Source organism: Phacochoerus africanus, chromosome 6 (genome assembly GCF_016906955.1).
Source record: "Phacochoerus africanus isolate WHEZ1 chromosome 6, ROS_Pafr_v1, whole genome shotgun sequence".
In the NCBI taxonomy this organism is placed as follows: domain Eukaryota; kingdom Metazoa; phylum Chordata; class Mammalia; order Artiodactyla; family Suidae; genus Phacochoerus; species Phacochoerus africanus.
In genome coordinates this window covers 109,190,969-109,204,827 of record NC_062549.1, presented here as the reverse complement: position 1 = coordinate 109,204,827, position 13,859 = coordinate 109,190,969, and the positions used below count along the sequence as shown (strand labels likewise).

The following is a 13,859-nucleotide window of genomic DNA, read 5'->3' as shown; positions in this document are numbered from 1 at the left end:
AAAAATTTCATTCTTTTTATGGGCGTATTTTTCCATTGTGTGTGTGTGTATATGCATATATATATATAAACCACTTACGTATATATACCACATCTTCTTTATCTAGTCATCTGTTAATGGATACTTAGTTTGTTTCCACATCTTGGCAATCACAAATAATGCTGCTATGAACATTGGGTTGCATATCTATTTAAACTACTGTTTTGTTTTGTTTTTTTTTTCAGATATATACCCAGGAGTGGAATTGCTGGATCATACGGTAGCTATATTTTCAATTTTTTGAGAGACCGCCATACCGTTTTTCAGAGTAGCTGCACCAATTTACATTCCCACCAACAGTATATGAGATTTAACTTTTCTCCACACCCTCACCATTGTTTGTTATCTGTGTTCTTTTTTATAAGAGTTATTCTCCCAGATTTGAGGTGATATCTCATTGTGGTTTTGATTTGCATTCCCCTGATGATTCTTGATGTTGAGCATTCTTTCATGTGCCTGTTGGCCATCTGCATTTCCTCCTTGAAAAATGTCTATTCAGGGAGTTCCCATCGTGGCACAGCGGAAATGAATCTAACAAAGAACCATGAGGTTGTGTGTTCAATACCTGGCCTCGCTCAGTGGGTTAAGGATCTGGCGTTGCCGTGACCTGTAGTGTAGGTGGCAGACACAGCTCGGATCCCGAGTTGCTGTGGCTGTGGCGTAGGCCTCAGGTGCAGCTCCAATTCGACCCCTAGCCCAGGAGTCTCCATAAGCCACAGTGTGGACCTAAAAAGACAAAAAAGACAAAAAATGTCTATTCAGTTTTTCGACCCATTATTTAATCGGATTGTTTATTTTTTTTATGTTGAGTTGTATGAGCTGTTTATGTAAGTTGGATATTAACCCCTCATCAATCATATTATTTGCAAATGTTTTCTCCCATTCAGGCGGTTGCCTTTTCATTTAGTCAATGGTTTACTTTACTGTACAAAAGATTTTAAGTTTAATTAGGTCCAATTTGTTTGTTTTTGCTTTTATTTCCTTTGCTTTTGGAGACAGATCCAAAAAATATTTCCACAATTTATGCCAAAACTCTAGGATTTTTCTGGTTTCTGGTCTCACATTCGCTCTTTAATCCATTTTGAGTTTGTTTTTATATAGTTTTAGGGCATGTTCTAATTTCATTCTTTTACATGTAGCTGTCCAGTTTTCCCAGCACCACCTTTTTTTCTGGCCATGCCCATGCATGGCAGGTGGATGTTCTCAGACAGGAATTGAATCCGCACCACAGCACCAATTCAACCAACTGTGACAATGTCAAATCTTGTGCTGTGCCACAAGAGAACCACTCCCCCCACCCCCCACCCAGCACAACTTATTGAGGAGACTATCTTTTTTTTTTTTTTTGGTCTTTTTAGGGATGTACCTGTGGCATATGGAGGTTGCCAGGCTAGGGGTTGAATCAGAGCCATATCTGCCAGCCCATGCCACAGCAATGCCAGATCTGAGCCAAGTCTGTGACCTATCCCACAGCTCATGGCGACGCCAGATCCTTTAACCCACTGAGTGGGGCCAGGGATCTAACCTGCATCCTCATGCATACTAGCTCAGTCCTTAACCATCATGGTGGGAACTCCTCCATACAAATTTTAAAGTTATTTGTTCTAATTCTTCCCCCCCCAAAAAAAAAAATGCCATATGGCATTTTGATAGGGGTTGCATTGAAACTGTAGATTTCTTTGAGTAGTATGGTCATTTAAACAATATTAATTCTTCCAATCCAAAAACACGGTATATTGTTTGTGTCATCATCAATTTCTTTCATCAGCATCTTACAGTTTTCTAAATATAGGTCTCTTACCTCCTTAGGTCAGTTTATTTCTAGGTATTTCATTCTTTATGATGTGATGGTAAATGGAATTGTTTCCTTAATTTTTCTGATAATTTGTTGTTAGTATATAGAAATAAAACAGATTTCTGTGTATTAATTTTATATCCTGCAACTTTACTGAATTAATTGATAAGCTCTAGTATTTTTCTGGTGACATCTTTAGGATTTTCCATTTATGGTGTTAAGACATCTGCAAACAGTGACAGTTTTAGATCTTCCTTTTCATTTTGGATTCCTTTTATTTCTTTTTCTTGTCTGACTGCTGTGGCTAAGATTTCTAATACTATGTTGAATAAAAGTGGTGAGAGTGGACTTCCTTGTCTTTCCTGATCTTAGAGGAAATGCTTTCATCTTTTCACCATTGAGTATGATGTTAGCTGTGGGCTTGTCATATATGGCCTTTATTGTGTTGAGGTATGTTTCCTCATGCCCACTTTCTGGAAAGTCTTTTTTTTTTTTTTGCCATTTCTTGGGCCGCTCTCGTGGCACATGGAGGTTCCCAGGCTAGGGGTCGAATCGGAGCTGTAGTCACCAGCCTACGCCAGAGCCATAGCAACGCGGGATCCGAGCCGCGTCTGCGACCCACACCACAGCTCACGGCAACACCGGATCGCTAACCCACTGAGCAAGGGCAGGCACTGAACCCGCAACCTCATGGTTACTAGTCAGATTCGTTAACCACTGCACCACGACGGGAACTCCTGGAAAGTTTTTAATCAAAAAATGGATGTTGAATTTTGTCAAAAGCTTTTTCTGCATCTATTGAGATGATCATATGGTTTTTATTCTTCAGTTTGTTAATGGGGTGTATCATACTGATCGACTTGCTAATATTGAAGACTCCTTGCATCCCTGGAATAAATCCCACTTGATCATGGTGGATCCTTGTAATGTATTGTTGAATTCAGTTTGCTAGTATTTTGTTGAGGATATTGCAGCTATGTTCATCAGTGGTATTGGCCTATAATTTTGTTTTATTGTGATAGCCTTGTCTGGTTTTGGAATCAAGGTGATGCTAGCCTCATATAATGAGTCCAGAAGTGTTCCTTCCTCTGCAATTTTTTTTTGGGGGGGGGAATAGTTTGAGAAGGATATGTATTAACTCTTCTTTAAATGTTTGGTAGAATTCACTTGTGAAGCCATCTGGTCCTGGGCTATTGTTTGCTGGGATTTTTTACATCACTGGGATTCAATTTCAGTACTGGTAATTGGTCTGTCGATATTTTCTGTCTTCCTGTTTCGGTCTTGAGAGATTATACCTTTCTAAGAATTTGTCCATTCCTTCTAGGTTGCCCATTGTATTGGCACGTAATTGCTCATGGTAGTCTCTTATGATTTTTTTGTATTTCTGTGGTGTCAGTTGTAACTTCTTTTTCATTTCTGATTTTATTGATTTGGGCCTGCTCCCTTTTTTTCATGATAAGTCTGGCTAAAGGTTTATCAATTTTGTTTATCTTTTCAAAGAACCAACATTTAGTTTCATTGGTATTTTCTATTGTTATTTAGTCTCTATTTCATTTAGATCTGCTTTGATCTTTATGATGTCTTTCCTTCTATTAACTTGGGGGTTTATTTGTTTTTCTTTCTCTAGTTCCTTTAGCTATAAGGTTAGGTCATTTATTTGATATTTTTCTTCTTTCCCGAAGTAAACTTGTGTTGCTAACTCCCCTCTTAGAACTGCTTTTGTTGCACCCCATATGTTTTGGATAGTTGTGTTTTCATTTTTGCTTGTAAACTACTAGTTCAACTTTTTTAAAAGGGCTATAGCTGTCTAATTAAGTTCTCTATTTCTTTTTGAGTTAGTTTTGATAAACTTCTTTTTTCTAGGGAACTGGCCATTTCATACAGGTTTTCAAATTTAGTTGTATGAAATTTACAAAATTCTCTTATTTTTTAAAAATTCTATATATATGTAGCAATTTTTCTCTTTTTTTAATCTGTCAATTTTATTAGTAGTCTTTTCAAAACACCAGCTTCTTGTTTTCTCAATCATTTCTATTGCAACTTTGTTTCCTATTTAATTACTTTATCCTATACAGTATTTCTTTTCTTCTTTCTTCTTTGTGTGTATGCTGTTCCTTTACCCAATGTCCTGAGTTGGACACATGGCTCATTAATTTCTAGTTTTTCTTCTTTTCTAAACCAGAATATTTAAGCTTTTATAAACTCTGCAGCTCGTGCTGTATCACACAAGTGTTGAATTGTATTTTATTACTTAGCTCTCTATACTATCTGATTTTATCTTACTTTATTTTATTTGTTTTATTTTTTCAGCTGCACCTGCAGCATAAGGAAGTTCCCTGGCTAGAGATTGAATCAGAGCGGCAGGTGCAGGCCTATGCCACAGCCACAGCAACACCTGATCCAAGCCACATCTTTGACCTATGCTGCAGCTTGCAGCAATGCAGATCCTTAAACCAATGAGCAAGGCCAGGAATTGGACATGCCTCCTCATGGACACGATGTCAGGTTCTTAATCCACTGAGCCACAAAAGAAACTGCACTATCTGATTTCAGTTATGATTTTTTTCCCTTTGGCCCATCAATTATGATTTTTTTTTGTCTTTTTGTTTTTTTAGAGCCCCACCCACGGCATATGGAGGTTCTCAGGCTGGGGGTCTAATTGGAGCTGTAGCTGTCAGCCTACGCTAGAGCCACAGCAACACCAGATCCGAGCCTCGTCTGCAACCTACACCACAGCTCACGGCAACACTGGATCCTTAACCCACTGAGCTAGGCCAGGGATTGAACCCACAACCTCATGGTTCCTAGTCAGATTCATTTCCTCTGCGCCACAACGGGAACTCCCCCATCAGTTATGATTTGTTCCTAATGTTATTTAAAAGTATCTTTAGATTTTCTAATTTATGGAAATGAAAGTAAGTTTTTTAAGTAATTTTTTTAATAGATCAGAAAATGTGACCTACGTGATTGTTGATGTGTGGTTGTCTGGGCTAAGATGGTGGCATGGTGCCATCTGATACCTAGATCCTTCTATCTTTCTGTGCCATCATCCCAATGCATGACTTCCATAATATACTTTTTTTTTTTTCATTTCTCACTGTTTCCAGGAAAATGGTTTTCATATAGCAGCTGTTGGGTACAATCAACTCTTTTAACAGCCAAACTCAATAATCATGAGATTTGTCATGAATCAGTCCTCCCTCTACACTCATTGGCTTCTTTCTCTCAGATAGAGTTCACAATCTTTTTCTGGAATTGCTCTATCTCATGCCCCAGCTCCGGACCTGAAGAGCTGCCTCCAACATTAGGCATTTAGGAAATATCTGTTGAATTGAAGAGTGCATAATTAGAAAGGAATGAATATCTCCCAGCATGCTAATCTTGCAAGTCCCAAACTAGAAACGGATGGCAAATGTCACAAACAGTAATTTAATACTCTTGCTAAAGAGATTGGAACTAGCACAAGGCAGGCTTACAGGGCAAGCAGAAGCATCATGGACTGCAGTCTTGGGGGAAGAATTTAAGGAAAATTAATTTTGAAAGACAACGCTCTGGGAGCCTCTTGAAATATATATGTGTATATATATATGTGCATGAATTTTCTGGCTGACCCATAATATAAGATTTTCCCATTGGTCACAACACAAGCAGTGTTTGTCTATTCAGGACAGCAGCAACGCCACCCTGGATACTGTCCACAAAGCGAATCTACCTAGTTGAGCCAAAGGCTCACGGTTGTTGGGAAGTGGGAGATGGACGTTAGGGCAAATGACTTGCCTTATATTTTGCAGGTGGCACTTGGCTGTCCCCTAACTGCACTCTTGCACCTCGCTTTGGCCGAGTCAACGCGGCTTGGGTGTGGTTGCTCATAAATATTCCCAAAGAGCAATGACGATTCTTTTGGATTCCTAAACACACCATCTCCCCGTGGGAGAACTCCAGGCTGTGTGTCCAGGCCTCTCAATGAAGTTTTAATCAAAGCGCCGTTTCCTTCCCGCTGTTGCTTTTGGAATGGCCTTGGTCTCTGAATTCGAGCTTTGACAACAGCACCTCTGCTGAATTTTTCCATAGCAGCTCTTGGATTTCTGCCCCATCCCCTCCCATCTGCACGCCCCCATTTCCTCTCTTCTCTGTTTTGGCTCTGTGTGGTTCTTCTGGGTAAAGTGGCTGAAGAGTAATGAACCCAAAATACCTAAGCAACAAATGAGTCACCACACTCAACAGCTCTGAAGATCAGCGGTGTGTTGGGGTGGGGGTGGGGGGGGTAAATAGCAGAGGAGGTGGCTGCCCAGAGAGAGGGGGAGAGGGAGAAAAATAGAAACAAAATGAACAAGTTGGCAGAGGTGGCTGACAGCAGCTGGGGTGGGGGGTGGGGTGGGGCAGGGAGCTTAGTTGACTTGCAAAGGTGAGCTCAGTGCTGTGGCTTGTCACACCCTGGCTGACTCAGGCTAAGCACAGCCCCCTCTGGACCTGCTAACACTAGACCGTCTAGTAAAACCCGGCTAGACAAGTCACCTGACTGTTCTCCTCTTTGTCTTACAAGTTCTGAGTCCTAGGGCTTAGAATTTTTGGTCCAGGTTGCTGCAAGGCTGCTAATCAGGGACACAGTGATACCGCTCCAGGGCTAGTCCCTTTCTGGTCATAAGCTATCTGGGTGACAAGAGCCAGGGCATAGTTTAAATGACTTTGCACTTTGCTCTTTGTTGGGATTTTTAGAATGCATCATATCCAGGAGTTCCCATTGTGGCTCAGCGGGTTACAAGCCCGACTAGTATCCATGAGGATGCAGGTTTGATCCCTGGCCTTGTTCAGTGGGTTAAGGATCCAGCGTTGCTGTGAGCTTTGGTGTAGGTTGCAGATGTGGCTCTGATTCCATGTTGCCATAGCTGTGGCATAGGGCAGCAGCTACTGCTCCAACTCAACCCCTAGCCATATGCTGCAGGTGCAGCCCTAAAGAGCAAAAAAAAAAAAAAAAAAAAAAAGAATGCATCATTTCCCCAAAATCTGATCTTGAAGCATAATAGTACAGCTGGATGGCCAGGCTCAAGGTTAAGGCTCCAGGCCGCACTAAGGCTGTAACTCTGCTGAAAGATCCAGGCCCCATCAGGATCAGCTTGGCTTAGAAGCCACTGGTCATGTGTCCTGGTGGCTTAAGACATGACTCCCACTTTTTCTACTTTTCTAAATAAAAAGGGAATGGAATAGGCTGAGCCCTTGGAGCATGTCTTGTGGTCTGATTTCATAGGGATCTGCCAAGCCAGCCCAGAGTCCTTCTCAAAGGCTTTTACACAGTCACAAGAAGCCAGAAAGAAAAACCACACATAAAGGAACAAGGGCTAGGGTGCATCTAGGACTGCTAATGTGTCAAGGCTGCCAGCAGAATCAGGTGTTACGCTCCACTTGACCCTGACATGGGGGCCGGGCTCAGCCTTTGGTCCCCCTTAGAAGAGCAAAAGCAGATGCCAGGACTTGGAAAGAGCAAAGCTTGATCTCAAGAGGAATCGGGGGTCTGAACGCTAACAAGGCTGGGCAGCTAGAAAGAGAACAATTACAGCTTCTGTGAAAAAAGCCCAGAGCCCAAGACCTGATCAAGGCGAACTTGCTGATCTCCCCTGAGTTCCTGAGAAGGGCTGCCTCTGTTCACTTCAACCGACCCTCCGCTGGGCCAACCTCTGAATTAGTGGAAATCCTCCTTGGAAATGATTCATGGAAATCATGTCAGGGAAGTCCATATTCTTGGCCTCAGAAGTCTTCATTTCAAAATGAACAATGTCGTCTTTTTAAGATGATACGTAAACAATACACACTTGTTATAAAAGCAAAGTAGAAACAAAAAAATTAGCCTTAGCTCCAACACTCAGAAGGTAAACATTTTAGTGTTTCCTTCCAGTGCTTTCATTGGCATAGATTTATTCTTTTTTAAAACTACTCAATGAATATTATTACATTTATAGTTGTACAAAGACCATCACAACCCAGTTTTATAGCATTTCCATCCCAAACCCCCAGCCCATTCCCCCCAGCCCCCAGATTTATTCTTTTAATTCAGTTGATCTCATTCTGTATATAAAATTTTGTACAGTGTTTTTTGCTAAATATATCTTTTTCTGTTATGATATGGAAAATTATGTAACCATAACTGGTGACCGTTGATAGAGAATCCACAGAGTTAACTTGTTTTAGGCATTACCTGTGCTTCCGGTTTTTTTAAATCATGTCTTTATTTAATTAATGTACAAAACTGGGAGATTTTCACATTAGCCTCATCGCTTAGCCGTGTGGTAAATCCTAATACTAACCAGGTCAGTAACCTGAGTGCTTTGGGAGGAATCTGTAGGACAGACAAACGGAAGGAAGTGCCAGTCAGGCTTCTGCAGGAATCTAGCCTCTCTGGAGCTGTAAGACTCATGGATTTCTGGTACAGGAGTCTTGAAAAAATTGCTTAAGGCAATGTCACCAGTATCTGGTTGTGTATTTCCGCCAAAGGTGGCCCAAAAGTTCCACCTCCAGGCCCACATTTTCAAGCATCCTGAAAAGAACAGACAGTGTTTGCAATAAGGGGAAAAAACAGTAAAATGGGCAGGGCCTACATTCTGTGTGACAGGGCTAAGGATCTCCTTTTCAAACATTTATAAAGTATCTTACTCTTATTCTGATTTTTTCTTTTTTTTCATTTTCACTATTTATTTATGACAAACGTTCCATATCTGTGATCCTCCCCAATCAGTTCTTTGAGATGATGCCGTCAGCCTTGGCCAGCCCAGGAGTGAGGTCATCTGACTCCCCCATCCTGCGAATGGGGGGCTGGCGTAGGTTTTATTTTTATTTTTATTTATTTATTTATTTTTATTTTCCCACTGTACAGCAAGGGGGTCAGGTTATCCTTACATGTATACATTACAATTACATTTTTCCCCCAGCCTTTCTTCTGTTGCAACATGAGTATCTAGACAAAGTTCTCAATGCTATTCAGCAGGATCTCCTTGTAAATCTATTCTAAGTTGTGTCTGATAAGCCCAAGCTCCCCATCCCTCCCACTCCCTCCCCCTCCCATCAGGCAGCCACAAGGGCGTAGGTTTTAAACTGGCAGTTGAACCTGCGTGTTACCTTGTCAACCTCGGCCATGTTCATCTGGATGGACGTGTGGTCCTTGATGGGATGGTGCCATTAATGGAGCATTTCCAAGGCAGGTACCGGTCCACGAACTCACCCGCGTCGTTCTGCATGTTGAGGGCGCGCCTTGTGTCACCACGACCAGCGCAAGCGCAGAAAGGAAAGGTGTTTCTGATCTTTGGTTGGAGCAGTCTGATTTCCTGTGGGCTTCCCTGGTTGGGTCACTTGCTGGCGAGGTGTGTTTTGAGGGCAGAGCTAGGGTAGCAGAAGCAGAAAAGGCTGGCGCTAGACAGGATGGGCAGAGTCAGCTATGAATATAATTTGTCATTTACCAAATAACTCAGAGATGTATGGTTGTCATTAAATATTTCATGCAAATGCTTTTTTTCTTCCAAGACACATCGTGTATTATATAGAATACAGTTCCTGAGTATAACAGAGAAGAATGTGCTTCATGCTAAGCACTTTTTAGAGATTATCTCATTTAAGAACCTCAACAATCCAGTCAACCAACTACAATGGAAAAAATAAAAATCATTTTGAAAAAAAAGAATCTCAGCAATCCAGAGGTAAGGTGCTCTTTTCCCTATTTTGTTCGCAAGGTCATTAAACCACAGGAAAGTAAAATAGCTCACCCAAGGGGACATGGCTAGTAAAGATTGAGCCAAGATTAGAACCCAGAGTTGATTTCAAAGGCTGTGGTCTCTGCATTACCTCTCGATACTTCCCTTGTTAAACCTAACAGATAAACATCCTTGTAATAAAAGCCAAAATGAGTTAATACTTATTGATGAAAGGTGAGATTTTCTCTGAGATCCAGACGTCATTCACAGCATTCTCATGAGAGACCCTAAGGACAGCTCATAAAGACTAGGGGTCAGGGAGTTCCCTTCATGGTTCATGGGTTAACGGACCCAACCAGGATCCATGAGGATGCAGGTTCGATCCCTGGCCTCGCTCAGTGGGTTAAGGATCTGGCATTGCAGTGAGCTGCGGTGTGGGTTGCAGACGTAGCTGAGATCCTGCATTTGCTGTGGCTGTGCTATAGGCTGGCAGCTGCAGCTCCAATTTGACTCCTAGCCTAGGAACTTCCATATGCTGGGTGGCGGGGGGAGGCAAAAAAGACTAGGGATCAGCCAGGTCCAACGGTGGATAAAGAGCTCTGCCCTGCGGGGCTCAAAGACCCAGAGAGGCTCTGACAACAGGAGGCCTCAGGGAGCTTCCACGTCCCATTTTCTCCAAGGCCAGTTCTTGGGACAGATTATATCTGATGGAAACAGAAACTGTTGACTTACTGTGTTTTTTTTTAAATGTATTTATTTATTTATTCATGTCTTTTTAGGGCCACACCCATGGCATACGGAGGTTCCCAGGCTAGGGACTGAATCAGAGCTACAGTTGCCAGCCTATGCTACAGGCACAGATCTGAGCCACATCAGCAACCTATTGCCACAAGTCACGGCAACACCAGATCCTTAATCCACTGAGCAAGGCCAGGGATTGAACCCATGTCCTCAGGGATACTAGTCAGGTTCGTTACCTCTAAGCCACAACAGGAACTCCTACTGTGCTTTTTAAAATTCCTGTATAGTAGAATGATTAGATCATAAGAACACCATCTGTTTTCCCACTAGACTTGAATTTTGTGAAGTCAGGGACCATACGTAATCTTCTTTATTGCTAAATTCCCACTCCTAATAGAGTGTTTAGTCAATAGTAGCTGCTCCATAAAAATGTGTGGAATGAATGAATGAATGAATAGAATATCTAACTATGTCTGGGCCAAAGGTGTAGACTGGAGTTCAGAATCAACTCCCCTGGTATGGATGTGTTTCTCAGGATGTGCAGTCTGCATTGAGGTGGCCCCAGTCAGGACTGGTCAGGGAGCATGTGCTGTTTCCACTTTTTGATATGCGTAATAAACTCTTGGTCATAAGCAGGAAGCCATCTGATATGGGAAATGAAGTGTTTCCTTTTTTTTTCTATGCCCTTGCATCATGGCGTAAAGATCAACTCTTTCTTTTTCTCTTTCCCTCGATTCCTCAGTCGAACTGGACTTATGCTAGCCTTACGAGGAGAATCCCTCCTACAGAAAGTGCTTACCACATCCTGCTTGTTCCCCAAAGGGAAAAGTTGGGCTGAACGTGTACATTAAGCCCGGTCATTAAGCAATTAATATTGTGCCTAAGAAACAAAGAGCAAGAGCATTACAAGTGGATTTTGTCATAATCCTACATCTCCCCAATGTGTAAACTCCAGGAAAGTCCAGATCCCCAGCAGGAACCCATCTGCTGTGTTTCTAGTATGATACTCTTCTGTTTATATTTGCTCATTTCTCTCGCAGAGTGCCAGGAGAGAAAAAGTGACATTTAAAAAATTCATCTGCTAGTATTTATGCAAACACGACTCTCTCCAAGTGTGGGCTGAGCAGTGTGAGGAAAGCAGATGCAAATGCCTCCAACAGACCACAATGAAATGTTAATAAAGAGAAAGGAGAGATGTGTACACTCACCTTCTAAGATCCGAAGGGTAGAGAGGGCCACTCTCCCCTGACCAGCTGCTCTTGAGGGAGAACCTCTGGGCCTCGAGCCCCAGATTTAGAGGCTTGTTTGAACCTGTCGGTGAATCTGCTGGGTTTCTCCTCTGCGCCAGCCAGCTAGGGGATTATAAAAGCTTAAGATTCCTGCCTGAGGATATAACATTAAACGCTTATAAAAGAGCATGTCACTGACCTAAGGAGAAAGGGGAGGAAACATTGGTTCAACTGAATGATCAGCCCAGCTTTTTGGCAAGTGTTTCCCACACAGTATCTCATTGAATTCTGACGGCTCTCTTGGGATACTGTCATCCTTGTTCTTGGGATTCAGCCTCACAGTGGCCGTATAACTTGTTCGACATCATATAACTTAGGCTGTCTATTTTGAAAATCCATGCTCTTTCCCTTAAATCATACTTAAGGCGCTTCTGAGTCTTAAAATCCAAGAGGATCTAAATAGCTGACATTGGGTGACTATTTATTATGAGATAGGCAAAAGTCTAAGTTCTTTATATATGTTAACAGATTTAAATTTCCCCATCACTCTATGAGGTGAGTACCACTATTACCCCATTGTAAGGATGGAGAGATTCATTTTACCGATACCTAATGTCCAAATCACAAGGAAACAGAGCCCAGTCTGATTCCCACGTCCATGCATTTAAGCACTCCACCGCACTGCCTCTCCTATGAGGTGTGCTTTTAAACTCATCCTAGAATTTCCCCTCCCCTTCAGCTACCGAAACCTACATTAATATAATGAGGACAGCATTCCATATACACAGTCCAGTAAGTCCTCTCTCTCAGCAGCCTCCACAATCAGGGCTTCAACCAACATCAGATGGAAAATATTCAGGAAACAAACAAACAAAACAGAAAGCCCCCAAAAAGCAAAACTTGAATTTGCTGCCCTGGCAACTATTGTCAGAGCATTTATATTGTTATTACATTGCAGTAAGTAATCTAGAGATGATTTTAAAGTATACAGGAGGATACACTAAGTTAAATGCAAATGCATAATGTTATATAAGGGACTTGAGGATCCCTGGAGTTTGGTATCGGTAGGGGGTCCTGGAATCAATCCTGGAGGAAAGACTACTTCAGCTCCTCTCTGAATCTCTCTTCTTGCAGTCCACATCTCAGAGGGCTGGCCTGGAGGTGTAACACCTTGGGCAGATCAAGACTTATAACATGCTTGGAAAAATGAACTGGATCATCTATATTCTTTAGGAGTCCAAGAACCAAGCACTCTAGGGGGTTCCCATCGTGGCTCAGGAGAAACACACCCGACTAGTATCCACGAGGACTTGGGTTTGATCCCTGGCCTCGCTCGGCTGGTTAAGCATCCAGCATTGCTGTGAGCTGTGGTGTAGGTTGCAGACGAGGCTCAGATTCCGAGTTGCTGTGGCTGTGCTGTGGGCTGGCAGCTGTGGCTCTGATTCGACCTGCTAGCCTGGGAACTCCCATATGCCGCAGGTGCAGCCCTAAAAAGACACACACACACAGACAAAAAAAGACAAAAACAAGGGCTCTAATTTTAGAGTTTCCCCCTTAGTATAAAGAGAATGGTCTTTTGCTTATGATAAAGGTTAGCAGGCGGAAGCAGCCTGATGCTAGAAGGAGACAGAGTGAACCACAGCACACCAGGCCGGGGTCCCTCTGCCCACATCTCACCTCTCCTCTCCAGGTCTCTGCCCGGAGAGAATGAAATAAATTAAGAGAACATCAAGGGCAGGAGAGCTGTTTCCGCTTCCTGTTGAATGCTTTGTTATGGCATCTTGTGGCAGAGGGCCCAGCGATGGGCTGAGGGCGCCAGGGGCCTGAGCTCAGAAGCGAGAGGAGGGCTGTTTACCGAGAAGCAAGCGGAAGAACCAAAAGAAGGTGCCTTGACCCAAAGACACAGAATTAAGCCTGAAGAGACATTTCGATAATTGAATGATGAAGTTTTAAAATGTAAGAAACCAAAAGGAGTTTTTTTTCCCTCTTGCTCCCCAGCAGGTGGGGGCTCACAAGGGATATCAGAGTGGCTCTGAGAAAAAAGAAACTGTTTTCTTGACACATCTGAGTGGGGTGAGTAATTTAGCAATCCTGGTTTACACAGGAAAGGGGAGGCAGATGTGAGTTTCAGCAGTCAGAAGCCAGGCAGCTGCCGTCCCCCTTCCTCCCTCTCCATGGCAGTGGGGGAAGGGGGGGATCCCCAAGACCTTTCTTTGAAAACCTGGTCCCATGAGAGCAGGCTCATGAACCTCAAGCACAATGTGCACTGTGGGTAAAGTGCCCTCTCTCTGCTCTCTGGGGTGGCCCGTGATGATGGTGGCATCCTCTGGGTCCAAAGGGTGGGATGTTGGCCACATTTTATGCCTGTGGGTACCCAGG

The 13,859-nt window shown here is 42.8% G+C and overlaps 1 pseudogene; it reads right to left on the bottom strand.

The window, feature by feature from the left end:
- Positions 1-8,557: 8,557 nt before the first annotated feature.
- On the bottom strand, positions 8,558-9,281 carry LOC125128938 (40S ribosomal protein S21-like; annotated as a pseudogene).
- Positions 9,282-13,859: the final 4,578 nt, after the last annotated feature.